Genomic DNA, 23,894 nt, shown 5'->3' with positions numbered 1-23,894 from the left:
GAGAACTGGGACTTCATCCTGCCCAGTTACCTCGACACTGACCGTAAGTTCTCTGTCATACTTGGGGTTGCCACCCGCAGATTTCGCCGCTCCATGTCGCTGCTGCTGCCTTTCCCCACCAGACGCCACATCTCTCTCCGCCGCCAATTCTCTCTCACTCTCCGTCGCCTCTCCAGTAGCTCGTCGCTGCCCAGGTCTTCTCGGAACCATGTCTTCAGCTCTGTTCTTCAGGCCACCAGCTCTCGTTGCCTGTGGACCGGCTCCAGCGCTCCTTCCACACATCTCCTCATCTCGCCGTCTTTCCCCCGCTGTTGCTGCGGAAGCCGCTCTCGCATTTCCCTCCGGCATATTTCCTTCCAACTTCTTCATGTTTCGTTTCTGATTGTTTCTTTTAACAAGCAAGATATTTCATTTTCTTCACCTGTTTGTGCGTTTATGTCAAGTCCGTTTTCCATGCTCATAATCTGAAATCCGTTTGCAGAGTTCAAATCCATTTGGTCCGCCCAAAAATTTTTCATTAGGAAAAAAAACAGAAACTCAAATTGACCTCCACCGATCAGTATAAAATTGTCGGGGAGAAAAATGTTCACTCTAAAACGAACCAAAAATGCACGGAAAATAAGGAAGAACAATGAAAAAGGCTGAAAAAAAAGAAAGAAATGGGAAAAGCGAAGTCCGCGACCTCCGTGTGTCGTGCTGTCAGCGTACCGTCTGATTGGCGCATGCGCATGCACATTTTCGAAAGAGTTCTGCGCATACACGCTGCTTGACATTCAATTTACAGGCTGCGGGGAGCTTCTTTTCCCTGAGGCCAGCTCAAGCGGGTCCCCAGGTCCTCAACGCTGCCCTTTCCGCCCACTGAAGTGAAAAAAGCTTACAGCACCTGGTATTCCCAGGCGGTCTCCCATCCAAGTACTAACCAGGCCCGACCCTGCTTAGCTTCCGAGATCAGACGAGATCGGGCGTGTTCAGAGTGGTATGGCCGTAAGCGGAGGACTGCCACTCCTGCGGGCCTTATATGCATTTCGCTCACTTGACCTGGTCGCGGTGGTCATGACGCGCCAGAGCGTCGGGGTCCCTTCAGGGTTCAAATATTCCTCCTTGGCGATGCAAAGTGGAGTATGTTTATCTCATCCACAGCAAAGTACAGCATCTGCCATTTGTCTCCTTCACATTTTTGAAAGAGTTCTGCGCATACACGCTGCTTGACATTCAATTTACAGGCTGCGGGGAGCTTCTTTTCCCTGAGGCCAGCTCAAGCGGGTCCCCAGTTCCTCAACGCTGCCCTTTCCGCCCACTGAAGTGAAAAAAGCTTACAGCACCTGGTATTCCCAGGCGGTCTCCCATCCAAGTACTAACCAGGCCCGACCCTGCTTAGCTTCCGAGATCAGACGAGATCGGGCGTGTTCAGAGTGGTATGGCCGTAAGCGGAGGACTGCCACTCCTGCGGGCCTTATATGCATTTCGCTCACTTGACCTGGTCGCGGTGGTCATGACGCGCCAGAGCGTCGGGGTCCCTTCAGGGTTCAAATATTCCTCCTTGGCGATGCAAAGTGGAGTATGTTTATCTCATCCACAGCAAAGTACAGCATCTGCCATTTGTCTCCTTCACATTTTTGAAAGAGTTCTGCGCATACACGCTGCTTGACATTCAATTTACAGGCTGCGGGGAGCTTCTTTTCCCTGAGGCCAGCTCAAGCGGGTCCCCAGGTCCTCAACGCTGCCCTTTCCGCCCACTGAAGTGAAAAAAGCTTACAGCACCTGGTATTCCCAGGCGGTCTCCCATCCAAGTACTAACCAGGCCCGACCCTGCTTAGCTTCCGAGATCAGACGAGATCGGGCGTGTTCAGAGTGGTATGGCCGTAAGCGGAGGACTGCCACTCCTGCGGGCCTTATATGCATTTCGCTCACTTGACCTGGTCGCGGTGGTCATGACGCGCCAGAGCGTCGGGGTCCCTTCAGGGTTCAAATATTCCTCCTTGGCGATGCAAAGTGGAGTATGTTTATCTCATCCACAGCAAAGTACTGCATCTGCCATTTGTCTCCTTCACATTTTCGAAGGATTTCTGCGCATACACGCTGCTTGACATTCAATTTACAGGCTGCGGGGAGCTTCTTTTCCCTGAGGCCAGCTCAAGCGGGTCCTCAACGCTGCCCTTTCCGCCCACTGAAGTGAAAAAAGCTTACAGCACCTGGTATTCCCAGGCGGTCTCCCATCCAAGTACTAACCAGGCCCGACCCTGCTTAGCTTCCGAGATCAGACGAGATCGGGCGTGTTCAGAGTGGTATGGCCGTAAGCGGAGGACTGCCACTCCTGCGGGCGGGCCTTATATGCATTTCGCTCACTTGACCTGGTGGCGGTGGTCATGACGCGCCAGAGCGTCGGGGTCCCTTCAGGGTTCAAATATTCCTCCTTGGCGATGCAAAGTGGAGTATGTTTATCTCATCCACAGCAAAGTACAGCATCTGCCATTTGTCTCCTTCAAATTTTTGAAAGAGTTCTGCGCATACACGCTGCTTGACATTCAATTTACAGGCTGCGGGGAGCTTCTTTTCCCTGAGGCCAGCTCAAGCGGGTCCTCAACGCTGCCCTTTCCGCCCACTGAAGTGAAAAAAGCTTACAGCACCTGGTATTCCCAGGCGGTCTCCCATCCAAGTACTAACCAGGCCCGACCCTGCTTAGCTTCCGAGATCAGACGAGATCGGGCGTGTTCAGAGTGGTATGGCCGTAAGCGGAAGACTGCCACTCCTGCGGGCCTTATATGCATTTCGCTCACTTGACCTGGTCGCGGTGGTCATGACGCGCCAGAGCGTCGGGGTCCCTTCAGGGTTCAAATATTCCTCCTTGGCGATGCAAAGTGGAGTATGTTTATCTCATCCACAGCAAAGTACTGCATCTGCCATTTGTCTCCTTCACATTTTCGAAGGATTTCTGCGCATACACGCTGCTTGACATTCAATTTACAGGCTGCGGGGAGCTTCTTTTCCCTGAGGCCAGCTCAAGCGGGTCCTCAACGCTGCCCTTTCCGCCCACTGAAGTGAAAAAAGCTTACAGCACATGGTATTCCCAGGCGGTCTCCCATCCAAGTACTAACCAGGCCCGACCCTGCTTAGCTTCCGAGATCAGACGAGATCGGGCGTGTTCAGAGTGGTATGGCCGTAAGCGGAGGACTGCCACTCCTGCGGGCCTTATATGCATTTCGCTCACTTGACCTGGTCGCGGTGGTCATGACGCGCCAGAGCGTCGGGGTCCCTTCAGGGTTCAAATATTCCTCCTTGGCGATGCAAAGTGGAGTATGTTTATCTCATCCACAGCAAAGTACAGCATCTGCCATTTGTCTCCTTCACATTTTTGAAAGAGTTCTGCGCATACACGCTGCTTGACATTCAATTTACAGGCTGCGGGGAGCTTCTTTTCCCTGAGGCCAGCTCAAGCGGGTCCTCAACGCTGCCCTTTCCGCCCACTGAAGTGAAAAAAGCTTACAGCACCTGGTATTCCCAGGCGGTCTCCCATCCAAGTACTAACCAGGCCCGACCCTGCTTAGCTTCCGAGATCAGACGAGATTGGGCGTGTTCAGAGTGGTATGGCCGTAAGCGGAGGACTGTTACTCCTGCGGGCCTTATATGCATTTCGCTCACTTGACCTGGTGGCGGTGGTCATGACGCGCCAGAGCGTCGGGGTCCCTTCAGGGTTCAAATATTCCTCCTTGGCAATGCAAAGTGGAGTATGTTTATCTCATCCACAGCAAAGTACAGCATCTGCCATTTGTCTCCTTCACATTTTTGAAAGAGTTCTGCGCATACACGCTGCTTGACATTCAATTTACAGGCTGCGGGGAGCTTCTTTTCCCTGAGGCCAGCTCAAGCGGGTCCCCAGGTCCTCAACGCTGCCCTTTCCGCCCACTGAAGTGAAAAAAGCTTACAGCACCTGGTATTCCCAGGCGGTCTCCCATCCAAGTACTAACCAGGCCCGACCCTGCTTAGCTTCCGAGATCAGACGAGATCGGGCGTGTTCAGAGTGGTATGGCCGTAAGCGGAGGACTGCCACTCCTGCGGGCGGGCCTTATATGCATTTCGCTCACTTGACCTGGTGGCGGTGGTCATGACGCGCCAGAGCGTCGGGGTCCCTTCAGGGTTCAAATATTCCTCCTTGGCGATGCAAAGTGGAGTATGTTTATCTCATCCACAGCAAAGTACTGCATCTGCCATTTGTCTCCTTCACATTTTCGAAGGATTTCTGCGCATACACGCTGCTTGACATTCAATTTACAGGCTGCGGGGAGCTTCTTTTCCCTGAGGCCAGCTCAAGCGGGTCCCCAGGTCCTCAACGCTGCCCTTTCCGCCCACTGAAGTGAAAAAAGCTTACAGCACCTGGTATTCCCAGGCGGTCTCCCATCCAAGTACTAACCAGGCCCGACCCTGCTTAGCTTCCGAGATCAGACGAGATCGGGCGTGTTCAGAGTGGTATGGCCGTAAGCGGAGGACTGCCACTCCTGCGGGCCTTATATGCATTTCGCTCACTTGACCTGGTGGCGGTGGTCATGACGCGCCAGAGCGTCGGGGTCCCTTCAGGGTTCAAATATTCCTCCTTGGCGATGCAAAGTGGAGTATGTTTATCTCATCCACAGCAAAGTACAGCATCTGCCATTTGTCTCCTTCACATTTTTGAAAGAGTTCTGCGCATACACGCTGCTTGACATTCAATTTACAGGCTGCGGGGAGCTTCTTTTCCCTGAGGCCAGCTCAAGCGGGTCCTCAACGCTGCCCTTTCCTCCCACTGAAGTGAAAAAAGCTTACAGCACCTGGTATTCCCAGGCGGTCTCCCATCCAAGTACTAACCAGGCCCGACCCTGCTTAGCTTCCGAGATCAGACGAGATCGGGCGTGTTCAGAGTGGTATGGCCGTAAGCGGAGGACTGTTACTCCTGCGGGCCTTATATGCATTTCGCTCACTTGACCTGGTCGCGGTGGTCATGACGCGCCAGAGCGTCGGGGTCCCTTCAGGGTTCAAATATTCCTCCTTGGCGATGCAAAGTGGAGTATGTTTATCTCATCCACAGCAAAGTACAGCATCTGCCATTTGTCTCCTTCACATTTTTGAAAGAGTTCTGCGCATACACGCTGCTTGACATTCAATTTACAGGCTGCGGGGAGCTTCTTTTCCCTGAGGCCAGCTCAAGCGGGTCCTCAACGCTGCCCTTTCCGCCCACTGAAGTGAAAAAAGCTTACAGCACCTGGTATTCCCAGGCGGTCTCCCATCCAAGTACTAACCAGGCCCGACCCTGCTTAGCTTCCGAGATCAGACGAGATCGGGCGTGTTCAGAGTGGTATGGCCGTAAGCGGAGGACTGCCACTCCTGCGGGCGGGCCTTATATGCATTTCGCTCACTTGACCTGGTGGCGGTGGTCATGACGCGCCAGAGCGTCGGGGTCCCTTCAGGGTTCAAATATTCCTCCTTGGCGATGCAAAGTGGAGTATGTTTATCTCATCCACAGCAAAGTACAGCATCTGCCATTTGTCTCCTTCAAATTTTTGAAAGAGTTCTGCGCATACACGCTGCTTGACATTCAATTTACAGGCTGCGGGGAGCTTCTTTTCCCTGAGGCCAGCTCAAGCGGGTCCTCAACGCTGCCCTTTCCGCCCACTGAAGTGAAAAAAGCTTACAGCACCTGGTATTCCCAGGCGGTCTCCCATCCAAGTACTAACCAGGCCCGACCCTGCTTAGCTTCCGAGATCAGACGAGATCGGGCGTGTTCAGAGTGGTATGGCCGTAAGCGGAAGACTGCCACTCCTGCGGGCCTTATATGCATTTCGCTCACTTGACCTGGTCGCGGTGGTCATGACGCGCCAGAGCGTCGGGGTCCCTTCAGGGTTCAAATATTCCTCCTTGGCGATGCAAAGTGGAGTATGTTTATCTCATCCACAGCAAAGTACTGCATCTGCCATTTGTCTCCTTCACATTTTCGAAGGATTTCTGCGCATACACGCTGCTTGACATTCAATTTACAGGCTGCGGGGAGCTTCTTTTCCCTGAGGCCAGCTCAAGCGGGTCCTCAACGCTGCCCTTTCCGCCCACTGAAGTGAAAAAAGCTTACAGCACCTGGTATTCCCAGGCGGTCTCCCATCCAAGTACTAACCAGGCCCGACCCTGCTTAGCTTCCGAGATCAGACGAGATCGGGCGTGTTCAGAGTGGTATGGCCGTAAGCGGAGGACTACCACTCCTGCGGGCCTTATATGCATTTCGCTCACTTGACCTGGTCGCAGTGGTCATGACGCGCCAGAGCGTCGGGGTCCCTTCAGGGTTCAAATATTCCTCCTTGGCGATGCAAAGTGGAGTATGTTTATCTCATCCACAGCAAAGTACAGCATCTGCCATTTGTCTCCTTCACATTTTTGAAAGAGTTCTGCGCATACACGCTGCTTGACATTCAATTTACAGGCTGCGGGGAGCTTCTTTTCCCTGAGGCCAGCTCAAGCGGGTCCTCAACGCTGCCCTTTCCGCCCACTGAAGTGAAAAAAGCTTACAGCACCTGGTATTCCCAGGCGGTCTCCCATCCAAGTACTAACCAGGCCCGACCCTGCTTAGCTTCCGAGATCAGACGAGATTGGGCGTGTTCAGAGTGGTATGGCCGTAAGCGGAGGACTGTTACTCCTGCGGGCCTTATATGCATTTCGCTCACTTGACCTGGTCGCGGTGGTCATGACGCGCCAGAGCGTCGGGGTCCCTTCAGGGTTCAAATATTCCTCCTTGGCAATGCAAAGTGGAGTATGTTTATCTCATCCACAGCAAAGTACAGCATCTGCCATTTGTCTCCTTCACATTTTTGAAAGAGTTCTGCGCATACACGCTGCTTGACATTCAATTTACAGGCTGCGGGGAGCTTCTTTTCCCTGAGGCCAGCTCAAGCGGGTCCCCAGGTCCTCAACGCTGCCCTTTCCGCCCACTGAAGTGAAAAAAGCTTACAGCACCTGGTATTCCCAGGCGGTCTCCCATCCAAGTACTAACCAGGCCCGACCCTGCTTAGCTTCCGAGATCAGACGAGATCGGGCGTGTTCAGAGTGGTATGGCCGTAAGCGGAGGACTGCCACTCCTGCGGGCGGGCCTTATATGCATTTCGCTCACTTGACCTGGTGGCGGTGGTCATGACGCGCCAGAGCGTCGGGGTCCCTTCAGGGTTCAAATATTCCTCCTTGGCGATGCAAAGTGGAGTATGTTTATCTCATCCACAGCAAAGTACTGCATCTGCCATTTGTCTCCTTCACATTTTCGAAGGATTTCTGCGCATACACGCTGCTTGACATTCAATTTACAGGCTGCGGGGAGCTTCTTTTCCCTGAGGCCAGCTCAAGCGGGTCCCCAGGTCCTCAACGCTGCCCTTTCCGCCCACTGAAGTGAAAAAAGCTTACAGCACCTGGTATTCCCAGGCGGTCTCCCATCCAAGTACTAACCAGGCCCGACCCTGCTTAGCTTCCGAGATCAGACGAGATCGGGCGTGTTCAGAGTGGTATGGCCGTAAGCGGAGGACTGCCACTCCTGCGGGCCTTATATGCATTTCGCTCACTTGACCTGGTGGCGGTGGTCATGACGCGCCAGAGCGTCGGGGTCCCTTCAGGGTTCAAATATTCCTCCTTGGCGATGCAAAGTGGAGTATGTTTATCTCATCCACAGCAAAGTACAGCATCTGCCATTTGTCTCCTTCACATTTTTGAAAGAGTTCTGCGCATACACGCTGCTTGACATTCAATTTACAGGCTGCGGGGAGCTTCTTTTCCCTGAGGCCAGCTCAAGCGGGTCCTCAACGCTGCCCTTTCCGCCCACTGAAGTGAAAAAAGCTTACAGCACCTGGTATTCCCAGGCGGTCTCCCATCCAAGTACTAACCAGGCCCGACCCTGCTTAGCTTCCGAGATCAGACGAGATCGGGCGTGTTCAGAGTGGTATGGCCGTAAGCGGAGGACTGCCACTCCTGCGGGCCTTATATGCATTTCGCTCACTTGACCTGGTCGCGGTGGTCATGACGCGCCAGAGCGTCGGGGTCCCTTCAGGGTTCAAATATTCCTCCTTGGCGATGCAAAGTGGAGTATGTTTATCTCATCCACAGCAAAGTACAGCATCTGCCATTTGTCTCCTTCACATTTTTGAAAGAGTTCTGCGCATACACGCTGCTTGACATTCAATTTACAGGCTGCGGGGAGCTTCTTTTCCCTGAGGCCAGCTCAAGCGGGTCCTCAACGCTGCCCTTTCCGCCCACTGAAGTGAAAAAAGCTTACAGCACCTGGTATTCCCAGGCGGTCTCCCATCCAAGTACTAACCAGGCCCGACCCTGCTTAGCTTCCGAGATCAGACGAGATCGGGCGTGTTCAGAGTGGTATGGCCGTAAGCGGAGGACTGCCACTCCTGCGGGCCTTATATGCATTTCGCTCACTTGACCTGGTCGCGGTGGTCATGACGCGCCAGAGCGTCGGGGTCCCTTCAGGGTTCAAATATTCCTCCTTGGCGATGCAAAGTGGAGTATGTTTATCTCATCCACAGCAAAGTACAGCATCTGCCATTTGTCTCCTTCACATTTTTGAAAGAGTTCTGCGCATACACGCTGCTTGACATTCAATTTACAGGCTGCGGGGAGCTTCTTTTCCCTGAGGCCAGCTCAAGCGGGTCCCCAGGTCCTCAACGCTGCCCTTTCCGCCCACTGAAGTGAAAAAAGCTTACAGCACCTGGTATTCCCAGGCGGTCTCCCATCCAAGTACTAACCAGGCCCGACCCTGCTTAGCTTCCGAGATCAGACGAGATCGGGCGTGTTCAGAGTGGTATGGCCGTAAGCGGAGGACTGCCACTCCTGCGGGCCTTATATGCATTTCGCTCACTTGACCTGGTCGCGGTGGTCATGACGCGCCAGAGCGTCGGGGTCCCTTCAGGGTTCAAATATTCCTCCTTGGCGATGCAAAGTGGAGTATGTTTATCTCATCCACAGCAAAGTACTGCATCTGCCATTTGTCTCCTTCACATTTTCGAAGGATTTCTGCGCATACACGCTGCTTGACATTCAATTTACAGGCTGCGGGGAGCTTCTTTTCCCTGAGGCCAGCTCAAGCGGGTCCCCAGGTCCTCAACGCTGCCCTTTCCGCCCACTGAAGTGAAAAAAGCTTACAGCACCTGGTATTCCCAGGCGGTCTCCCATCCAAGTACTAACCAGGCCCGACCCTGCTTAGCTTCCGAGATCAGACGAGATCGGGCGTGTTCAGAGTGGTATGGCCGTAAGCGGAGGACTGTTACTCCTGCGGGCCTTATATGCATTTCGCTCACTTGACCTGGTCGCGGTGGTCATGACGCGCCAGAGCGTCGGGGTCCCTTCAGGGTTCAAATATTCCTCCTTGGCGATGCAAAGTGGAGTATGTTTATCTCATCCACAGCAAAGTACAGCATCTGCCATTTGTCTCCTTCACATTTTTGAAAGAGTTCTGCGCATACACGCTGCTTGACATTCAATTTACAGGCTGCGGGGAGCTTCTTTTCCCTGAGGCCAGCTCAAGCGGGTCCCCAGGTCCTCAACGCTGCCCTTTCCGCCCACTGAAGTGAAAAAAGCTTACAGCACCTGGTATTCCCAGGCGGTCTCCCATCCAAGTACTAACCAGGCCCGACCCTGCTTAGCTTCCGAGATCAGACGAGATCGGGCGTGTTCAGAGTGGTATGGCCGTAAGCGGAGGACTGCCACTCCTGCGGGCGGGCCTTATATGCATTTCGCTCACTTGACCTGGTGGCGGTGGTCATGACGCGCCAGAGCGTCGGGGTCCCTTCAGGGTTCAAATATTCCTCCTTGGCGATGCAAAGTGGAGTATGTTTATCTCATCCACAGCAAAGTACTGCATCTGCCATTTGTCTCCTTCACATTTTCGAAGGATTTCTGCGCATACACGCTGCTTGACATTCAATTTACAGGCTGCGGGGAGCTTCTTTTCCCTGAGGCCAGCTCAAGCGGGTCCCCAGGTCCTCAACGCTGCCCTTTCCGCCCACTGAAGTGAAAAAAGCTTACAGCACCTGGTATTCCCAGGCGGTCTCCCATCCAAGTACTAACCAGGCCCGACCCTGCTTAGCTTCCGAGATCAGACGAGATCGGGCGTGTTCAGAGTGGTATGGCCGTAAGCGGAGGACTGCCACTCCTGCGGGCGGGCCTTATATGCATTTCGCTCACTTGACCTGGTGGCGGTGGTCATGACGCGCCAGAGCGTCGGGGTCCCTTCAGGGTTCAAATATTCCTCCTTGGCGATGCAAAGTGGAGTATGTTTATCTCATCCACAGCAAAGTACAGCATCTGCCATTTGTCTCCTTCAAATTTTTGAAAGAGTTCTGCGCATACACGCTGCTTGACATTCAATTTACAGGCTGCGGGGAGCTTCTTTTCCCTGAGGCCAGCTCAAGCGGGTCCTCAACGCTGCCCTTTCCGCCCACTGAAGTGAAAAAAGCTTACAGCACCTGGTATTCCCAGGCGGTCTCCCATCCAAGTACTAACCAGGCCCGACCCTGCTTAGCTTCCGAGATCAGACGAGATCGGGCGTGTTCAGAGTGGTATGGCCGTAAGCGGAAGACTGCCACTCCTGCGGGCCTTATATGCATTTCGCTCACTTGACCTGGTCGCGGTGGTCATGACGCGCCAGAGCGTCGGGGTCCCTTCAGGGTTCAAATATTCCTCCTTGGCGATGCAAAGTGGAGTATGTTTATCTCATCCACAGCAAAGTACTGCATCTGCCATTTGTCTCCTTCACATTTTCGAAGGATTTCTGCGCATACACGCTGCTTGACATTCAATTTACAGGCTGCGGGGAGCTTCTTTTCCCTGAGGCCAGCTCAAGCGGGTCCTCAACGCTGCCCTTTCCGCCCACTGAAGTGAAAAAAGCTTACAGCACCTGGTATTCCCAGGCGGTCTCCCATCCAAGTACTAACCAGGCCCGACCCTGCTTAGCTTCCGAGATCAGACGAGATCGGGCGTGTTCAGAGTGGTATGGCCGTAAGCGGAGGACTGCCACTCCTGCGGGCCTTATATGCATTTCGCTCACTTGACCTGGTCGCGGTGGTCATGACGCGCCAGAGCGTCGGGGTCCCTTCAGGGTTCAAATATTCCTCCTTGGCGATGCAAAGTGGAGTATGTTTATCTCATCCACAGCAAAGTACAGCATCTGCCATTTGTCTCCTTCACATTTTTGAAAGAGTTCTGCGCATACACGCTGCTTGACATTCAATTTACAGGCTGCGGGGAGCTTCTTTTCCCTGAGGCCAGCTCAAGCGGGTCCTCAACGCTGCCCTTTCCGCCCACTGAAGTGAAAAAAGCTTACAGCACCTGGTATTCCCAGGCGGTCTCCCATCCAAGTACTAACCAGGCCCGACCCTGCTTAGCTTCCGAGATCAGACGAGATTGGGCGTGTTCAGAGTGGTATGGCCGTAAGCGGAGGACTGTTACTCCTGCGGGCCTTATATGCATTTCGCTCACTTGACCTGGTGGCGGTGGTCATGACGCGCCAGAGCGTCGGGGTCCCTTCAGGGTTCAAATATTCCTCCTTGGCAATGCAAAGTGGAGTATGTTTATCTCATCCACAGCAAAGTACAGCATCTGCCATTTGTCTCCTTCACATTTTTGAAAGAGTTCTGCGCATACACGCTGCTTGACATTCAATTTACAGGCTGCGGGGAGCTTCTTTTCCCTGAGGCCAGCTCAAGCGGGTCCCCAGGTCCTCAACGCTGCCCTTTCCGCCCACTGAAGTGAAAAAAGCTTACAGCACCTGGTATTCCCAGGCGGTCTCCCATCCAAGTACTAACCAGGCCCGACCCTGCTTAGCTTCCGAGATCAGACGAGATCGGGCGTGTTCAGAGTGGTATGGCCGTAAGCGGAGGACTGCCACTCCTGCGGGCGGGCCTTATATGCATTTCGCTCACTTGACCTGGTGGCGGTGGTCATGACGCGCCAGAGCGTCGGGGTCCCTTCAGGGTTCAAATATTCCTCCTTGGCGATGCAAAGTGGAGTATGTTTATCTCATCCACAGCAAAGTACTGCATCTGCCATTTGTCTCCTTCACATTTTCGAAGGATTTCTGCGCATACACGCTGCTTGACATTCAATTTACAGGCTGCGGGGAGCTTCTTTTCCCTGAGGCCAGCTCAAGCGGGTCCCCAGGTCCTCAACGCTGCCCTTTCCGCCCACTGAAGTGAAAAAAGCTTACAGCACCTGGTATTCCCAGGCGGTCTCCCATCCAAGTACTAACCAGGCCCGACCCTGCTTAGCTTCCGAGATCAGACGAGATCGGGCGTGTTCAGAGTGGTATGGCCGTAAGCGGAGGACTGCCACTCCTGCGGGCGGGCCTTATATGCATTTCGCTCACTTGACCTGGTGGCGGTGGTCATGACGCGCCAGAGCGTCGGGGTCCCTTCAGGGTTCAAATATTCCTCCTTGGCGATGCAAAGTGGAGTATGTTTATCTCATCCACAGCAAAGTACAGCATCTGCCATTTGTCTCCTTCACATTTTTGAAAGAGTTCTGCGCATACACGCTGCTTGACATTCAATTTACAGGCTGCGGGGAGCTTCTTTTCCCTGAGGCCAGCTCAAGCGGGTCCTCAACGCTGCCCTTTCCGCCCACTGAAGTGAAAAAAGCTTACAGCACCTGGTATTCCCAGGCGGTCTCCCATCCAAGTACTAACCAGGCCCGACCCTGCTTAGCTTCCGAGATCAGACGAGATCGGGCGTGTTCAGAGTGGTATGGCCGTAAGCGGAGGACTGTTACTCCTGCGGGCCTTATATGCATTTCGCTCACTTGACCTGGTCGCGGTGGTCATGACGCGCCAGAGCGTCGGGGTCCCTTCAGGGTTCAAATATTCCTCCTTGGCGATGCAAAGTGGAGTATGTTTATCTCATCCACAGCAAAGTACAGCATCTGCCATTTGTCTCCTTCACATTTTTGAAAGAGTTCTGCGCATACACGCTGCTTGACATTCAATTTACAGGCTGCGGGGAGCTTCTTTTCCCTGAGGCCAGCTCAAGCGGGTCCTCAACGCTGCCCTTTCCGCCCACTGAAGTGAAAAAAGCTTACAGCACCTGGTATTCCCAGGCGGTCTCCCATCCAAGTACTAACCAGGCCCGACCCTGCTTAGCTTCCGAGATCAGACGAGATCGGGCGTGTTCAGAGTGGTATGGCCGTAAGCGGAGGACTGCCACTCCTGCGGGCCTTATATGCATTTCGCTCACTTGACCTGGTCGCGGTGGTCATGACGCGCCAGAGCGTCGGGGTCCCTTCAGGGTTCAAATATTCCTCCTTGGCGATGCAAAGTGGAGTATGTTTATCTCATCCACAGCAAAGTACAGCATCTGCCATTTGTCTCCTTCACATTTTTGAAAGAGTTCTGCGCATACACGCTGCTTGACATTCAATTTACAGGCTGCGGGGAGCTTCTTTTCCCTGAGGCCAGCTCAAGCGGGTCCCCAGGTCCTCAACGCTGCCCTTTCCGCCCACTGAAGTGAAAAAAGCTTACAGCACCTGGTATTCCCAGGCGGTCTCCCATCCAAGTACTAACCAGGCCCGACCCTGCTTAGCTTCCGAGATCAGACGAGATCGGGCGTGTTCAGAGTGGTATGGCCGTAAGCGGAGGACTGCCACTCCTGCGGGCCTTATATGCATTTCGCTCACTTGACCTGGTCGCGGTGGTCATGACGCGCCAGAGCGTCGGGGTCCCTTCAGGGTTCAAATATTCCTCCTTGGCGATGCAAAGTGGAGTATGTTTATCTCATCCACAGCAAAGTACTGCATCTGCCATTTGTCTCCTTCACATTTTCGAAGGATTTCTGCGCATACACGCTGCTTGACATTCAATTTACAGGCTGCGGGGAGCTTCTTTTCCCTGAGGCCAGCTCAAGCGGGTCCTCAACGCTGCCCTTTCCGCCCACTGAAGTGAAAAAAGCTTACAGCACCTGGTATTCCCAGGCGGTCTCCCATCCAAGTACTAACCAGGCCCGACCCTGCTTAGCTTCCGAGATCAGACGAGATCGGGCGTGTTCAGAGTGGTATGGCCGTAAGCGGAGGACTGTTACTCCTGCGGGCCTTATATGCATTTCGCTCACTTGACCTGGTCGCGGTGGTCATGACGCGCCAGAGCGTCGGGGTCCCTTCAGGGTTCAAATATTCCTCCTTGGCGATGCAAAGTGGAGTATGTTTATCTCATCCACAGCAAAGTACAGCATCTGCCATTTGTCTCCTTCACATTTTTGAAAGAGTTCTGCGCATACACGCTGCTTGACATTCAATTTACAGGCTGCGGGGAGCTTCTTTTCCCTGAGGCCAGCTCAAGCGGGTCCCCAGGTCCTCAACGCTGCCCTTTCCGCCCACTGAAGTGAAAAAAGCTTACAGCACCTGGTATTCCCAGGCGGTCTCCCATCCAAGTACTAACCAGGCCCGACCCTGCTTAGCTTCCGAGATCAGACGAGATCGGGCGTGTTCAGAGTGGTATGGCCGTAAGCGGAGGACTGCCACTCCTGCGGGCGGGCCTTATATGCATTTCGCTCACTTGACCTGGTGGCGGTGGTCATGACGCGCCAGAGCGTCGGGGTCCCTTCAGGGTTCAAATATTCCTCCTTGGCGATGCAAAGTGGAGTATGTTTATCTCATCCACAGCAAAGTACTGCATCTGCCATTTGTCTCCTTCACATTTTCGAAGGATTTCTGCGCATACACGCTGCTTGACATTCAATTTACAGGCTGCGGGGAGCTTCTTTTCCCTGAGGCCAGCTCAAGCGGGTCCCCAGGTCCTCAACGCTGCCCTTTCCGCCCACTGAAGTGAAAAAAGCTTACAGCACCTGGTATTCCCAGGCGGTCTCCCATCCAAGTACTAACCAGGCCCGACCCTGCTTAGCTTCCGAGATCAGACGAGATCGGGCGTGTTCAGAGTGGTATGGCCGTAAGCGGAGGACTGCCACTCCTGCGGGCGGGCCTTATATGCATTTCGCTCACTTGACCTGGTGGCGGTGGTCATGACGCGCCAGAGCGTCGGGGTCCCTTCAGGGTTCAAATATTCCTCCTTGGCGATGCAAAGTGGAGTATGTTTATCTCATCCACAGCAAAGTACAGCATCTGCCATTTGTCTCCTTCAAATTTTTGAAAGAGTTCTGCGCATACACGCTGCTTGACATTCAATTTACAGGCTGCGGGGAGCTTCTTTTCCCTGAGGCCAGCTCAAGCGGGTCCTCAACGCTGCCCTTTCCGCCCACTGAAGTGAAAAAAGCTTACAGCACCTGGTATTCCCAGGCGGTCTCCCATCCAAGTACTAACCAGGCCCGACCCTGCTTAGCTTCCGAGATCAGACGAGATCGGGCGTGTTCAGAGTGGTATGGCCGTAAGCGGAAGACTGCCACTCCTGCGGGCCTTATATGCATTTCGCTCACTTGACCTGGTCGCGGTGGTCATGACGCGCCAGAGCGTCGGGGTCCCTTCAGGGTTCAAATATTCCTCCTTGGCGATGCAAAGTGGAGTATGTTTATCTCATCCACAGCAAAGTACTGCATCTGCCATTTGTCTCCTTCACATTTTCGAAGGATTTCTGCGCATACACGCTGCTTGACATTCAATTTACAGGCTGCGGGGAGCTTCTTTTCCCTGAGGCCAGCTCAAGCGGGTCCTCAACGCTGCCCTTTCCGCCCACTGAAGTGAAAAAAGCTTACAGCACCTGGTATTCCCAGGCGGTCTCCCATCCAAGTACTAACCAGGCCCGACCCTGCTTAGCTTCCGAGATCAGACGAGATCGGGCGTGTTCAGAGTGGTATGGCCGTAAGCGGAGGACTGCCACTCCTGCGGGCCTTATATGCATTTCGCTCACTTGACCTGGTCGCGGTGGTCATGACGCGCCAGAGCGTCGGGGTCCCTTCAGGGTTCAAATATTCCTCCTTGGCGATGCAAAGTGGAGTATGTTTATCTCATCCACAGCAAAGTACAGCATCTGCCATTTGTCTCCTTCAAATTTTTGAAAGAGTTCTGCGCATACACGCTGCTTGACATTCAATTTACAGGCTGCGGGGAGCTTCTTTTCCCTGAGGCCAGCTCAAGCGGGTCCCCAGGTCCTCAACGCTGCCCTTTCCGCCCACTGAAGTGAAAAAAGCTTACAGCACCTGGTATTCCCAGGCGGTCTCCCATCCAAGTACTAACCAGGCCCGACCCTGCTTAGCTTCCGAGATCAGACGAGATCGGGCGTGTTCAGAGTGGTATGGCCGTAAGCGGAGGACTGCCACTCCTGCGGGCCTTATATGCATTTCGCTCACTTGACCTGGTCGCGGTGGTCATGACGCGCCAGAGCGTCGGGGTCCCTTCAGGGTTCAAATATTCCTCCTTGGCGATGCAAAGTGGAGTATGTTTATCTCATCCACAGCAAAGTACTGCATCTGCCATTTGTCTCCTTCACATTTTCGAAGGATTTCTGCGCATACACGCTGCTTGACATTCAATTTACAGGCTGCGGGGAGCTTCTTTTCCCTGAGGCCAGCTCAAGCGGGTCCTCAACGCTGCCCTTTCCGCCCACTGAAGTGAAAAAAGCTTACAGCACCTGGTATTCCCAGGCGGTCTCCCATCCAAGTACTAACCAGGCCCGACCCTGCTTAGCTTCCGAGATCAGACGAGATCGGGCGTGTTCAGAGTGGTATGGCCGTAAGCGGAGGACTGTTACTCCTGCGGGCCTTATATGCATTTCGCTCACTTGACCTGGTCGCGGTGGTCATGACGCGCCAGAGCGTCGGGGTCCCTTCAGGGTTCAAATATTCCTCCTTGGCGATGCAAAGTGGAGTATGTTTATCTCATCCACAGCAAAGTACAGCATCTGCCATTTGTCTCCTTCACATTTTTGAAAGAGTTCTGCGCATACACGCTGCTTGACATTCAATTTACAGGCTGCGGGGAGCTTCTTTTCCCTGAGGCCAGCTCAAGCGGGTCCCCAGGTCCTCAACGCTGCCCTTTCCGCCCACTGAAGTGAAAAAAGCTTACAGCACCTGGTATTCCCAGGCGGTCTCCCATCCAAGTACTAACCAGGCCCGACCCTGCTTAGCTTCCGAGATCAGACGAGATCGGGCGTGTTCAGAGTGGTATGGCCGTAAGCGGAGGACTGCCACTCCTGCGGGCGGGCCTTATATGCATTTCGCTCACTTGACCTGGTGGCGGTGGTCATGACGCGCCAGAGCGTCGGGGTCCCTTCAGGGTTCAAATATTCCTCCTTGGCGATGCAAAGTGGAGTATTTTTATCTCATCCACAGCAAAGTACTGCATCTGCCATTTGTCTCCTTCACATTTTCGAAGGATTTCTGCGCATACACGCTGCTTGACATTCAATTTACAGGCTGCGGGGAGCTTCTTTTCCCTGAGGCCAGCTCAAGCGGGTCCCCAGGTCCTCAACGCTGCCCTTTCCGCCCACTGAAGTGAAAAAAGCTTACAGCACCTGGTATTCCCAGGCGGTCTCCCATCCAAGTACTAACCAGGCCCGACCCTGCTTAGCTTCCGAGATCAGACGAGATCGGGCGTGTTCAGAGTGGTATGGCCGTAAGCGGAGGACTGCCACTCCTGCGGGCGGGCCTTATATGCATTTCGCTCACTTGACCTGGTGGCGGTGGTCATGACGCGCCAGAGCGTCGGGGTCCCTTCAGGGTTCAAATATTCCTCCTTGGCGATGCAAAGTGGAGTATGTTTATCTCATCCACAGCAAAGTACAGCATCTGCCATTTGTCTCCTTCAAATTTTTGAAAGAGTTCTGCGCATACACGCTGCTTGACATTCAATTTACAGGCTGCGGGGAGCTTCTTTTCCCTGAGGCCAGCTCAAGCGGGTCCTCAACGCTGCCCTTTCCGCCCACTGAAGTGAAAAAAGCTTACAGCACCTGGTATTCCCAGGCGGTCTCCCATCCAAGTACTAACCAGGCCCGACCCTGCTTAGCTTCCGAGATCAGACGAGATCGGGCGTGTTCAGAGTGGTATGGCCGTAAGCGGAAGACTGCCACTCCTGCGGGCCTTATATGCATTTCGCTCACTTGACCTGGTCGCGGTGGTCATGACGCGCCAGAGCGTCGGGGTCCCTTCAGGGTTCAAATATTCCTCCTTGGCGATGCAAAGTGGAGTATGTTTATCTCATCCACAGCAAAGTACTGCATCTGCCATTTGTCTCCTTCACATTTTCGAAGGATTTCTGCGCATACACGCTGCTTGACATTCAATTTACAGGCTGCGGGGAGCTTCTTTTCCCTGAGGCCAGCTCAAGCGGGTCCTCAACGCTGCCCTTTCCGCCCACTGAAGTGAAAAAAGCTTACAGCACCTGGTATTCCCAGGCGGTCTCCCATCCAAGTACTAACCAGGCCCGACCCTGCTTAGCTTCCGAGATCAGACGAGATCGGGCGTGTTCAGAGTGGTATGGCCGTAAGCGGAGGACTGCCACTCCTGCGGGCCTTATATGCATTTCGCTCACTTGACCTGGTCGCGGTGGTCATGACGCGCCAGAGCGTCGGGGTCCCTTCAGGGTTCAAATATTCCTCCTTGGCGATGCAAAGTGGAGTATGTTTATCTCATCCACAGCAAAGTACAGCATCTGCCATTTGTCTCCTTCACATTTTTGAAAGAGTTCTGCGCATACACGCTGCTTGACATTCAATTTACAGGCTGCGGGGAGCTTCTTTTCCCTGAGGCCAGCTCAAGCGGGTCCTCAACGCTGCCCTTTCCGCCCACTGAAGTGAAAAAAGCTTACAGCACCTGGTATTCCCAGGCGGTCTCCCATCCAAGTACTAACCAGGCCCGACCCTGCTTAGCTTCCGAGATCAGACGAGATTGGGCGTGTTCAGAGTGGTATGGCCGTAAGCGGAGGACTGTTACTCCTGCGGGCCTTATATGCATTTCGCTCACTTGACCTGGTGGCGGTGGTCATGACGCGCCAGAGCGTCGGGGTCCCTTCAGGGTTCAAATATTCCTCCTTGGCAATGCAAAGTGGAGTATGTTTATCTCATCCACAGCAAAGTACAGCATCTGCCATTTGTCTCCTTCACATTTTTGAAAGAGTTCTGCGCATACACGCTGCTTGACATTCAATTTACAGGCTGCGGGGAGCTTCTTTTCCCTGAGGCCAGCTCAAGCGGGTCCCCAGGTCCTCAACGCTGCCCTTTCCGCCCACTGAAGTGAAAAAAGCTTACAGCACCTGGTATTCCCAGGCGGTCTCCCATCCAAGTACTAACCAGGCCCGACCCTGCTTAGCTTCCGAGATCAGACGAGATCGGGCGTGTTCAGAGTGGTATGGCCGTAAGCGGAGGACTGCCACTCCTGCGGGCGGGCCTTATATGCATTTCGCTCACTTGACCTGGTGGCGGTGGTCATGACGCGCCAGAGCGTCGGGGTCCCTTCAGGGTTCAAATATTCCTCCTTGGCGATGCAAAGTGGAGTATGTTTATCTCATCCACAGCAAAGTACTGCATCTGCCATTTGTCTCCTTCACATTTTCGAAGGATTTCTGCGCATACACGCTGCTTGACATTCAATTTACAGGCTGCGGGGAGCTTCTTTTCCCTGAGGCCAGCTCAAGCGGGTCCCCAGGTCCTCAACGCTGCCCTTTCCGCCCACTGAAGTGAAAAAAGCTTACAGCACCTGGTATTCCCAGGCGGTCTCCCATCCAAGTACTAACCAGGCCCGACCCTGCTTAGCTTCCGAGATCAGACGAGATCGGGCGTGTTCAGAGTGGTATGGCCGTAAGCGGAGGACTGCCACTCCTGCGGGCCTTATATGCATTTCGCTCACTTGACCTGGTGGCGGTGGTCATGACGCGCCAGAGCGTCGGGGTCCCTTCAGGGTTCAAATATTCCTCCTTGGCGATGCAAAGTGGAGTATGTTTATCTCATCCACAGCAAAGTACAGCATCTGCCATTTGTCTCCTTCACATTTTTGAAAGAGTTCTGCGCATACACGCTGCTTGACATTCAATTTACAGGCTGCGGGGAGCTTCTTTTCCCTGAGGCCAGCTCAAGCGGGTCCTCAACGCTGCCCTTTCCGCCCACTGAAGTGAAAAAAGCTTACAGCACCTGGTATTCCCAGGCGGTCTCCCATCCAAGTACTAACCAGGCCCGACCCTGCTTAGCTTCCGAGATCAGACGAGATCGGGCGTGTTCAGAGTGGTATGGCCGTAAGCGGAGGACTGTTACTCCTGCGGGCCTTATATGCATTTCGCTCACTTGACCTGGTCGCGGTGGTCATGACGCGCCAGAGCGTCGGGGTCCCTTCAGGGTTCAAATATTCCTCCTTGGCGATGCAAAGTGGAGTATGTTTATCTCATCCACAGCAAAGTACAGCATCTGCCATTTGTCTCCTTCACATTTTTGAAAGAGTTCTGCGCATACACGCTGCTTGACATTCAATTTACAGGCTGCGGGGAGCTTCTTTTCCCTGAGGCCAGCTCAAGCGGGTCCTCAACGCTGCCCTTTCCGCCCACTGAAGTGAAAAAAGCTTACAGCACCTGGTATTCCCAGGCGGTCTCCCATCCAAGTACTAACCAGGCCCGACCCTGCTTAGCTTCCGAGATCAGACGAGATCGGGCGTGTTCAGAGTGGTATGGCCGTAAGCGGAGGACTGCCACTCCTGCGGGCGGGCCTTATATGCATTTCGCTCACTTGACCTGGTGGCGGTGGTCATGACGCGCCAGAGCGTCGGGGTCCCTTCAGGGTTCAAATATTCCTCCTTGGCGATGCAAAGTGGAGTATGTTTATCTCATCCACAGCAAAGTACAGCATCTGCCATTTGTCTCCTTCAAATTTTTGAAAGAGTTCTGCGCATACACGCTGCTTGACATTCAATTTACAGGCTGCGGGGAGCTTCTTTTCCCTGAGGCCAGCTCAAGCGGGTCCTCAACGCTGCCCTTTCCGCCCACTGAAGTGAAAAAAGCTTACAGCACCTGGTATTCCCAGGCGGTCTCCCATCCAAGTACTAACCAGGCCCGACCCTGCTTAGCTTCCGAGATCAGACGAGATCGGGCGTGTTCAGAGTGGTATGGCCGTAAGCGGAAGACTGCCACTCCTGCGGGCCTTATATGCATTTCGCTCACTTGACCTGGTCGCGGTGGTCATGACGCGCCAGAGCGTCGGGGTCCCTTCAGGGTTCAAATATTCCTCCTTGGCGATGCAAAGTGGAGTATGTTTATCTCATCCACAGCAAAGTACTGCATCTGCCATTTGTCTCCTTCACATTTTCGAAGGATTTCTGCGCATACACGCTGCTTGACATTCAATTTACAGGCTGCGGGGAGCTTCTTTTCCCTGAGGCCAGCTCAAGCGGGTCCTCAACGCTGCCCTTTCCGCCCACTGAAGTGAAAAAAGCTTACAGCACCTGGTATTCCCAGGCGGTCTCCCATCCAAGTACTAACCAGGCCCGACCCTGCTTAGCTTCCGAGATCAGACGAGATCGGGCGTGTTCAGAGTGGTATGGCCGTAAGCGGAGGACTACCACTCCTGCGGGCCTTATATGCATTTCGCTCACTTGACCTGGTCGCGGTGGTCATGACGCGCCAGAGCGTCGGGGTCCCTTCAGGGTTCAAATATTCCTCCTTGGCGATGCAAAGTGGAGTATGTTTATCTCATCCACAGCAAAGTACAGCATCTGCCATTTGTCTCCTTCACATTTTTGAAAGAGTTCTGCGCATACACGCTGCTTGACATTCAATTTACAGGCTGCGGGGAGCTTCTTTTCCCTGAGGCCAGCTCAAGCGGGTCCTCAACGCTGCCCTTTCCGCCCACTGAAGTGAAAAAAGCTTACAGCACCTGGTATTCCCAGGCGGTCTCCCATCCAAGTACTAACCAGGCCCGACCCTGCTTAGCTTCCGAGATCAGACGAGATTGGGCGTGTTCAGAGTGGTATGGCCGTAAGCGGAGGACTGTTACTCCTGCGGGCCTTATATGCATTTCGCTCACTTGACCTGGTCGCGGTGGTCATGACGCGCCAGAGCGTCGGGGTCCCTTCAGGGTTCAAATATTCCTCCTTGGCGATGCAAAGTGGAGTATGTTTATCTCATCCACAGCAAAGTACAGCATCTGCCATTTGTCTCCTTCACATTTTTGAAAGAGTTCTGCGCATACACGCTGCTTGACATTCAATTTACAGGCTGCGGGGAGCTTCTTTTCCCTGAGGCCAGCTCAAGCGGGTCCCCAGGTCCTCAACGCTGCCCTTTCCGCCCACTGAAGTGAAAAAAGCTTACAGCACCTGGTATTCCCAGGCGGTCTCCCATCCAAGTACTAACCAGGCCCGACCCTGCTTAGCTTCCGAGATCAGACGAGATCGGGCGTGTTCAGAGTGGTATGGCCGTAAGCGGAGGACTGCCACTCCTGCGGGCGGGCCTTATATGCATTTCGCTCACTTGACCTGGTGGCGGTGGTCATGACGCGCCAGAGCGTCGGGGTCCCTTCAGGGTTCAAATATTCCTCCTTGGCGATGCAAAGTGGAGTATGTTTATCTCATCCACAGCAAAGTACTGCATCTGCCATTTGTCTCCTTCACATTTTCGAAGGATTTCTGCGCATACACGCTGCTTGACATTCAATTTACAGGCTGCGGGGAGCTTCTTTTCCCTGAGGCCAGCTCAAGCGGGTCCCCAGGTCCTCAACGCTGCCCTTTCCGCCCACTGAAGTGAAAAAAGCTTACAGCACCTGGTATTCCCAGGCGGTCTCCCATCCAAGTACTAACCAGGCCCGACCCTGCTTAGCTTCCGAGATCAGACGAGATCGGGCGTGTTCAGAGTGGTATGGCCGTAAGCGGAGGACTGCCACTCCTGCGGGCGGGCCTTATATGCATTTCGCTCACTTGACCTGGTGGCGGTGGTCATGACGCGCCAGAGCGTCGGGGTCCCTTCAGGGTTCAAATATTCCTCCTTGGCGATGCAAAGTGGAGTATGTTTATCTCATCCACAGCAAAGTACAGCATCTGCCATTTGTCTCCTTCACATTTTTGAAAGAGTTCTGCGCATACACGCTGCTTGACATTCAATTTACAGGCTGCGGGGAGCTTCTTTTCCCTGAGGCCAGCTCAAGCGGGTCCTCAACGCTGCCCTTTCCGCCCACTGAAGTGAAAAAAGCTTACAGCACCTGGTATTCCCAGGCGGTCTCCCATCCAAGTACTAACCAGGCCCGACCCTGCTTAGCTTCCGAGATCAGACGAGATCGGGCGTGTTCAGAGTGGTATGGCCGTAAGCGGAGGACTGCCACTCCTGCGGGCCTTATATGCATTTCGCTCACTTGACCTGGTCGCGGTGGTCATGACGCGCCAGAGCGTCGGGGTCCCTTCAGGGTTCAAATATTCCTCCTTGGCGATGCAAAGTGGAGTATGTTTATCTCATCCACAGCAAAGTACAGCATCTGCCATTTGTCTCCTTCACATTTTTGAAAGAGTTCTGCGCATACACGCTGCTTGACATTCAATTTACAGGCTGCGGGGAGCTTCTTTTCCCTGAGGCCAGCTCAAGCGGGTCCTCAACGCTGCCCTTTCCGCCCACTGAAGTGAAAAAAGCTTACAGCACCTGGTATTCCCAGGCGGTCTCCCATCCAAGTACTAACCAGGCCCGACCCTGCTTAGCTTCCGAGATCAGACGAGATCGGGCGTGTTCAGAGTGGTATGGCCGTAAGCGGAGGACTGCCACTCCTGCGGGCCTTATATGCATTTCGCTCACTTGACCTGGTCGCGGTGGTCATGACGCGCCAGAGCGTCGGGGTCCCTTCAGGGTTCAAATATTCCTCCTTGGCGATGCAAAGTGGAGTATGTTTATCTCATCCACAGCAAAGTACAGCATCTGCCATTTGTCTCCTTCACATTTTTGAAAGAGTTCTGCGCATACACGCTGCTTGACATTCAATTTACAGGCTGCGGGGAGCTTCTTTT

General features: G+C 53.8%; 53 non-coding genes across 53 annotated transcripts; all 53 read right to left on the bottom strand.

The window, feature by feature from the left end:
• Nucleotides 1-871: 871 nt before the first annotated feature.
• Nucleotides 872-990, bottom strand: LOC147254737 (5S ribosomal RNA). The gene has a single exon (XR_015118321.1). It is a non-coding gene; the product is annotated as a 5S ribosomal RNA (ribosomal RNA).
• A 320-nt stretch (nt 991-1,310) lies between these two features.
• On the bottom strand, nt 1,311-1,429 carry LOC147254736 (5S ribosomal RNA). The gene has a single exon (XR_015118320.1). It is a non-coding gene; the product is annotated as a 5S ribosomal RNA (ribosomal RNA).
• A 320-nt stretch (nt 1,430-1,749) lies between these two features.
• Nucleotides 1,750-1,868, bottom strand: LOC147254735 (5S ribosomal RNA). The gene has a single exon (XR_015118319.1). It is a non-coding gene; the product is annotated as a 5S ribosomal RNA (ribosomal RNA).
• Nucleotides 1,869-2,180: 312 nt separating this feature from the next.
• On the bottom strand, nt 2,181-2,299 carry LOC147254734 (5S ribosomal RNA). The gene has a single exon (XR_015118318.1). It is a non-coding gene; the product is annotated as a 5S ribosomal RNA (ribosomal RNA).
• A 316-nt stretch (nt 2,300-2,615) lies between these two features.
• On the bottom strand, nt 2,616-2,734 carry LOC147254733 (5S ribosomal RNA). Its single transcript, XR_015118317.1, has one exon. It is a non-coding gene; the product is annotated as a 5S ribosomal RNA (ribosomal RNA).
• A 312-nt stretch (nt 2,735-3,046) lies between these two features.
• On the bottom strand, nt 3,047-3,165 carry LOC147254732 (5S ribosomal RNA). Its single transcript, XR_015118324.1, has one exon. It is a non-coding gene; the product is annotated as a 5S ribosomal RNA (ribosomal RNA).
• Nucleotides 3,166-3,477: 312 nt separating this feature from the next.
• LOC147254731 (5S ribosomal RNA) lies at nt 3,478-3,596 on the bottom strand. Its single transcript, XR_015118335.1, has one exon. It is a non-coding gene; the product is annotated as a 5S ribosomal RNA (ribosomal RNA).
• Nucleotides 3,597-3,916: 320 nt separating this feature from the next.
• LOC147254730 (5S ribosomal RNA) lies at nt 3,917-4,035 on the bottom strand. The gene has a single exon (XR_015118316.1). It is a non-coding gene; the product is annotated as a 5S ribosomal RNA (ribosomal RNA).
• A 324-nt stretch (nt 4,036-4,359) lies between these two features.
• Nucleotides 4,360-4,478, bottom strand: LOC147254729 (5S ribosomal RNA). Its single transcript, XR_015118314.1, has one exon. It is a non-coding gene; the product is annotated as a 5S ribosomal RNA (ribosomal RNA).
• Nucleotides 4,479-4,790: 312 nt separating this feature from the next.
• Nucleotides 4,791-4,909, bottom strand: LOC147254728 (5S ribosomal RNA). The gene has a single exon (XR_015118313.1). It is a non-coding gene; the product is annotated as a 5S ribosomal RNA (ribosomal RNA).
• A 312-nt stretch (nt 4,910-5,221) lies between these two features.
• LOC147254727 (5S ribosomal RNA) lies at nt 5,222-5,340 on the bottom strand. The gene has a single exon (XR_015118312.1). It is a non-coding gene; the product is annotated as a 5S ribosomal RNA (ribosomal RNA).
• Nucleotides 5,341-5,656: 316 nt separating this feature from the next.
• LOC147254726 (5S ribosomal RNA) lies at nt 5,657-5,775 on the bottom strand. Its single transcript, XR_015118311.1, has one exon. It is a non-coding gene; the product is annotated as a 5S ribosomal RNA (ribosomal RNA).
• A 312-nt stretch (nt 5,776-6,087) lies between these two features.
• On the bottom strand, nt 6,088-6,206 carry LOC147254725 (5S ribosomal RNA). Its single transcript, XR_015118310.1, has one exon. It is a non-coding gene; the product is annotated as a 5S ribosomal RNA (ribosomal RNA).
• A 312-nt stretch (nt 6,207-6,518) lies between these two features.
• LOC147254724 (5S ribosomal RNA) lies at nt 6,519-6,637 on the bottom strand. Its single transcript, XR_015118334.1, has one exon. It is a non-coding gene; the product is annotated as a 5S ribosomal RNA (ribosomal RNA).
• A 320-nt stretch (nt 6,638-6,957) lies between these two features.
• LOC147254723 (5S ribosomal RNA) lies at nt 6,958-7,076 on the bottom strand. The gene has a single exon (XR_015118309.1). It is a non-coding gene; the product is annotated as a 5S ribosomal RNA (ribosomal RNA).
• A 324-nt stretch (nt 7,077-7,400) lies between these two features.
• On the bottom strand, nt 7,401-7,519 carry LOC147254722 (5S ribosomal RNA). Its single transcript, XR_015118308.1, has one exon. It is a non-coding gene; the product is annotated as a 5S ribosomal RNA (ribosomal RNA).
• A 312-nt stretch (nt 7,520-7,831) lies between these two features.
• LOC147254721 (5S ribosomal RNA) lies at nt 7,832-7,950 on the bottom strand. Its single transcript, XR_015118307.1, has one exon. It is a non-coding gene; the product is annotated as a 5S ribosomal RNA (ribosomal RNA).
• Nucleotides 7,951-8,262: 312 nt separating this feature from the next.
• On the bottom strand, nt 8,263-8,381 carry LOC147254720 (5S ribosomal RNA). Its single transcript, XR_015118306.1, has one exon. It is a non-coding gene; the product is annotated as a 5S ribosomal RNA (ribosomal RNA).
• A 320-nt stretch (nt 8,382-8,701) lies between these two features.
• On the bottom strand, nt 8,702-8,820 carry LOC147254719 (5S ribosomal RNA). Its single transcript, XR_015118305.1, has one exon. It is a non-coding gene; the product is annotated as a 5S ribosomal RNA (ribosomal RNA).
• Nucleotides 8,821-9,140: 320 nt separating this feature from the next.
• LOC147254718 (5S ribosomal RNA) lies at nt 9,141-9,259 on the bottom strand. Its single transcript, XR_015118303.1, has one exon. It is a non-coding gene; the product is annotated as a 5S ribosomal RNA (ribosomal RNA).
• A 320-nt stretch (nt 9,260-9,579) lies between these two features.
• On the bottom strand, nt 9,580-9,698 carry LOC147254717 (5S ribosomal RNA). The gene has a single exon (XR_015118302.1). It is a non-coding gene; the product is annotated as a 5S ribosomal RNA (ribosomal RNA).
• Nucleotides 9,699-10,022: 324 nt separating this feature from the next.
• On the bottom strand, nt 10,023-10,141 carry LOC147254716 (5S ribosomal RNA). The gene has a single exon (XR_015118301.1). It is a non-coding gene; the product is annotated as a 5S ribosomal RNA (ribosomal RNA).
• A 316-nt stretch (nt 10,142-10,457) lies between these two features.
• LOC147254715 (5S ribosomal RNA) lies at nt 10,458-10,576 on the bottom strand. The gene has a single exon (XR_015118300.1). It is a non-coding gene; the product is annotated as a 5S ribosomal RNA (ribosomal RNA).
• A 312-nt stretch (nt 10,577-10,888) lies between these two features.
• LOC147254714 (5S ribosomal RNA) lies at nt 10,889-11,007 on the bottom strand. The gene has a single exon (XR_015118299.1). It is a non-coding gene; the product is annotated as a 5S ribosomal RNA (ribosomal RNA).
• A 312-nt stretch (nt 11,008-11,319) lies between these two features.
• LOC147254713 (5S ribosomal RNA) lies at nt 11,320-11,438 on the bottom strand. The gene has a single exon (XR_015118333.1). It is a non-coding gene; the product is annotated as a 5S ribosomal RNA (ribosomal RNA).
• A 320-nt stretch (nt 11,439-11,758) lies between these two features.
• LOC147254712 (5S ribosomal RNA) lies at nt 11,759-11,877 on the bottom strand. The gene has a single exon (XR_015118298.1). It is a non-coding gene; the product is annotated as a 5S ribosomal RNA (ribosomal RNA).
• A 324-nt stretch (nt 11,878-12,201) lies between these two features.
• On the bottom strand, nt 12,202-12,320 carry LOC147254711 (5S ribosomal RNA). The gene has a single exon (XR_015118297.1). It is a non-coding gene; the product is annotated as a 5S ribosomal RNA (ribosomal RNA).
• A 316-nt stretch (nt 12,321-12,636) lies between these two features.
• LOC147254710 (5S ribosomal RNA) lies at nt 12,637-12,755 on the bottom strand. The gene has a single exon (XR_015118296.1). It is a non-coding gene; the product is annotated as a 5S ribosomal RNA (ribosomal RNA).
• Nucleotides 12,756-13,067: 312 nt separating this feature from the next.
• Nucleotides 13,068-13,186, bottom strand: LOC147254709 (5S ribosomal RNA). The gene has a single exon (XR_015118295.1). It is a non-coding gene; the product is annotated as a 5S ribosomal RNA (ribosomal RNA).
• Nucleotides 13,187-13,506: 320 nt separating this feature from the next.
• On the bottom strand, nt 13,507-13,625 carry LOC147254708 (5S ribosomal RNA). The gene has a single exon (XR_015118294.1). It is a non-coding gene; the product is annotated as a 5S ribosomal RNA (ribosomal RNA).
• Nucleotides 13,626-13,937: 312 nt separating this feature from the next.
• On the bottom strand, nt 13,938-14,056 carry LOC147254707 (5S ribosomal RNA). The gene has a single exon (XR_015118292.1). It is a non-coding gene; the product is annotated as a 5S ribosomal RNA (ribosomal RNA).
• Nucleotides 14,057-14,376: 320 nt separating this feature from the next.
• On the bottom strand, nt 14,377-14,495 carry LOC147254706 (5S ribosomal RNA). The gene has a single exon (XR_015118291.1). It is a non-coding gene; the product is annotated as a 5S ribosomal RNA (ribosomal RNA).
• A 324-nt stretch (nt 14,496-14,819) lies between these two features.
• Nucleotides 14,820-14,938, bottom strand: LOC147254705 (5S ribosomal RNA). The gene has a single exon (XR_015118290.1). It is a non-coding gene; the product is annotated as a 5S ribosomal RNA (ribosomal RNA).
• Nucleotides 14,939-15,254: 316 nt separating this feature from the next.
• On the bottom strand, nt 15,255-15,373 carry LOC147254704 (5S ribosomal RNA). Its single transcript, XR_015118289.1, has one exon. It is a non-coding gene; the product is annotated as a 5S ribosomal RNA (ribosomal RNA).
• A 312-nt stretch (nt 15,374-15,685) lies between these two features.
• On the bottom strand, nt 15,686-15,804 carry LOC147254703 (5S ribosomal RNA). Its single transcript, XR_015118288.1, has one exon. It is a non-coding gene; the product is annotated as a 5S ribosomal RNA (ribosomal RNA).
• A 320-nt stretch (nt 15,805-16,124) lies between these two features.
• On the bottom strand, nt 16,125-16,243 carry LOC147254702 (5S ribosomal RNA). The gene has a single exon (XR_015118287.1). It is a non-coding gene; the product is annotated as a 5S ribosomal RNA (ribosomal RNA).
• A 312-nt stretch (nt 16,244-16,555) lies between these two features.
• On the bottom strand, nt 16,556-16,674 carry LOC147254701 (5S ribosomal RNA). The gene has a single exon (XR_015118286.1). It is a non-coding gene; the product is annotated as a 5S ribosomal RNA (ribosomal RNA).
• Nucleotides 16,675-16,994: 320 nt separating this feature from the next.
• LOC147254700 (5S ribosomal RNA) lies at nt 16,995-17,113 on the bottom strand. Its single transcript, XR_015118285.1, has one exon. It is a non-coding gene; the product is annotated as a 5S ribosomal RNA (ribosomal RNA).
• A 324-nt stretch (nt 17,114-17,437) lies between these two features.
• LOC147254699 (5S ribosomal RNA) lies at nt 17,438-17,556 on the bottom strand. Its single transcript, XR_015118284.1, has one exon. It is a non-coding gene; the product is annotated as a 5S ribosomal RNA (ribosomal RNA).
• A 316-nt stretch (nt 17,557-17,872) lies between these two features.
• LOC147254698 (5S ribosomal RNA) lies at nt 17,873-17,991 on the bottom strand. The gene has a single exon (XR_015118283.1). It is a non-coding gene; the product is annotated as a 5S ribosomal RNA (ribosomal RNA).
• Nucleotides 17,992-18,303: 312 nt separating this feature from the next.
• On the bottom strand, nt 18,304-18,422 carry LOC147254697 (5S ribosomal RNA). Its single transcript, XR_015118281.1, has one exon. It is a non-coding gene; the product is annotated as a 5S ribosomal RNA (ribosomal RNA).
• Nucleotides 18,423-18,734: 312 nt separating this feature from the next.
• Nucleotides 18,735-18,853, bottom strand: LOC147254696 (5S ribosomal RNA). Its single transcript, XR_015118332.1, has one exon. It is a non-coding gene; the product is annotated as a 5S ribosomal RNA (ribosomal RNA).
• Nucleotides 18,854-19,173: 320 nt separating this feature from the next.
• LOC147254695 (5S ribosomal RNA) lies at nt 19,174-19,292 on the bottom strand. The gene has a single exon (XR_015118280.1). It is a non-coding gene; the product is annotated as a 5S ribosomal RNA (ribosomal RNA).
• A 324-nt stretch (nt 19,293-19,616) lies between these two features.
• On the bottom strand, nt 19,617-19,735 carry LOC147254694 (5S ribosomal RNA). The gene has a single exon (XR_015118279.1). It is a non-coding gene; the product is annotated as a 5S ribosomal RNA (ribosomal RNA).
• Nucleotides 19,736-20,047: 312 nt separating this feature from the next.
• LOC147254693 (5S ribosomal RNA) lies at nt 20,048-20,166 on the bottom strand. Its single transcript, XR_015118278.1, has one exon. It is a non-coding gene; the product is annotated as a 5S ribosomal RNA (ribosomal RNA).
• A 312-nt stretch (nt 20,167-20,478) lies between these two features.
• On the bottom strand, nt 20,479-20,597 carry LOC147254692 (5S ribosomal RNA). The gene has a single exon (XR_015118277.1). It is a non-coding gene; the product is annotated as a 5S ribosomal RNA (ribosomal RNA).
• A 316-nt stretch (nt 20,598-20,913) lies between these two features.
• LOC147254691 (5S ribosomal RNA) lies at nt 20,914-21,032 on the bottom strand. Its single transcript, XR_015118276.1, has one exon. It is a non-coding gene; the product is annotated as a 5S ribosomal RNA (ribosomal RNA).
• Nucleotides 21,033-21,344: 312 nt separating this feature from the next.
• On the bottom strand, nt 21,345-21,463 carry LOC147254690 (5S ribosomal RNA). Its single transcript, XR_015118275.1, has one exon. It is a non-coding gene; the product is annotated as a 5S ribosomal RNA (ribosomal RNA).
• A 312-nt stretch (nt 21,464-21,775) lies between these two features.
• LOC147254689 (5S ribosomal RNA) lies at nt 21,776-21,894 on the bottom strand. Its single transcript, XR_015118331.1, has one exon. It is a non-coding gene; the product is annotated as a 5S ribosomal RNA (ribosomal RNA).
• A 320-nt stretch (nt 21,895-22,214) lies between these two features.
• LOC147254688 (5S ribosomal RNA) lies at nt 22,215-22,333 on the bottom strand. Its single transcript, XR_015118274.1, has one exon. It is a non-coding gene; the product is annotated as a 5S ribosomal RNA (ribosomal RNA).
• Nucleotides 22,334-22,657: 324 nt separating this feature from the next.
• Nucleotides 22,658-22,776, bottom strand: LOC147254687 (5S ribosomal RNA). Its single transcript, XR_015118273.1, has one exon. It is a non-coding gene; the product is annotated as a 5S ribosomal RNA (ribosomal RNA).
• Nucleotides 22,777-23,092: 316 nt separating this feature from the next.
• LOC147254686 (5S ribosomal RNA) lies at nt 23,093-23,211 on the bottom strand. Its single transcript, XR_015118272.1, has one exon. It is a non-coding gene; the product is annotated as a 5S ribosomal RNA (ribosomal RNA).
• A 312-nt stretch (nt 23,212-23,523) lies between these two features.
• On the bottom strand, nt 23,524-23,642 carry LOC147254685 (5S ribosomal RNA). The gene has a single exon (XR_015118270.1). It is a non-coding gene; the product is annotated as a 5S ribosomal RNA (ribosomal RNA).
• Nucleotides 23,643-23,894: the final 252 nt, after the last annotated feature.

The sequence above is a fragment of the Aulostomus chinensis genome, chromosome 10 (assembly GCF_037954235.1).
Source record: "Aulostomus chinensis isolate RoL2024-O1b breed Wild chromosome 10, RoL_Achi_v1.0, whole genome shotgun sequence".
Lineage (NCBI taxonomy): Eukaryota > Metazoa > Chordata > Actinopteri > Syngnathiformes > Aulostomidae > Aulostomus > Aulostomus chinensis.
This window is presented reverse-complemented; position numbering and strand designations above follow the sequence as displayed.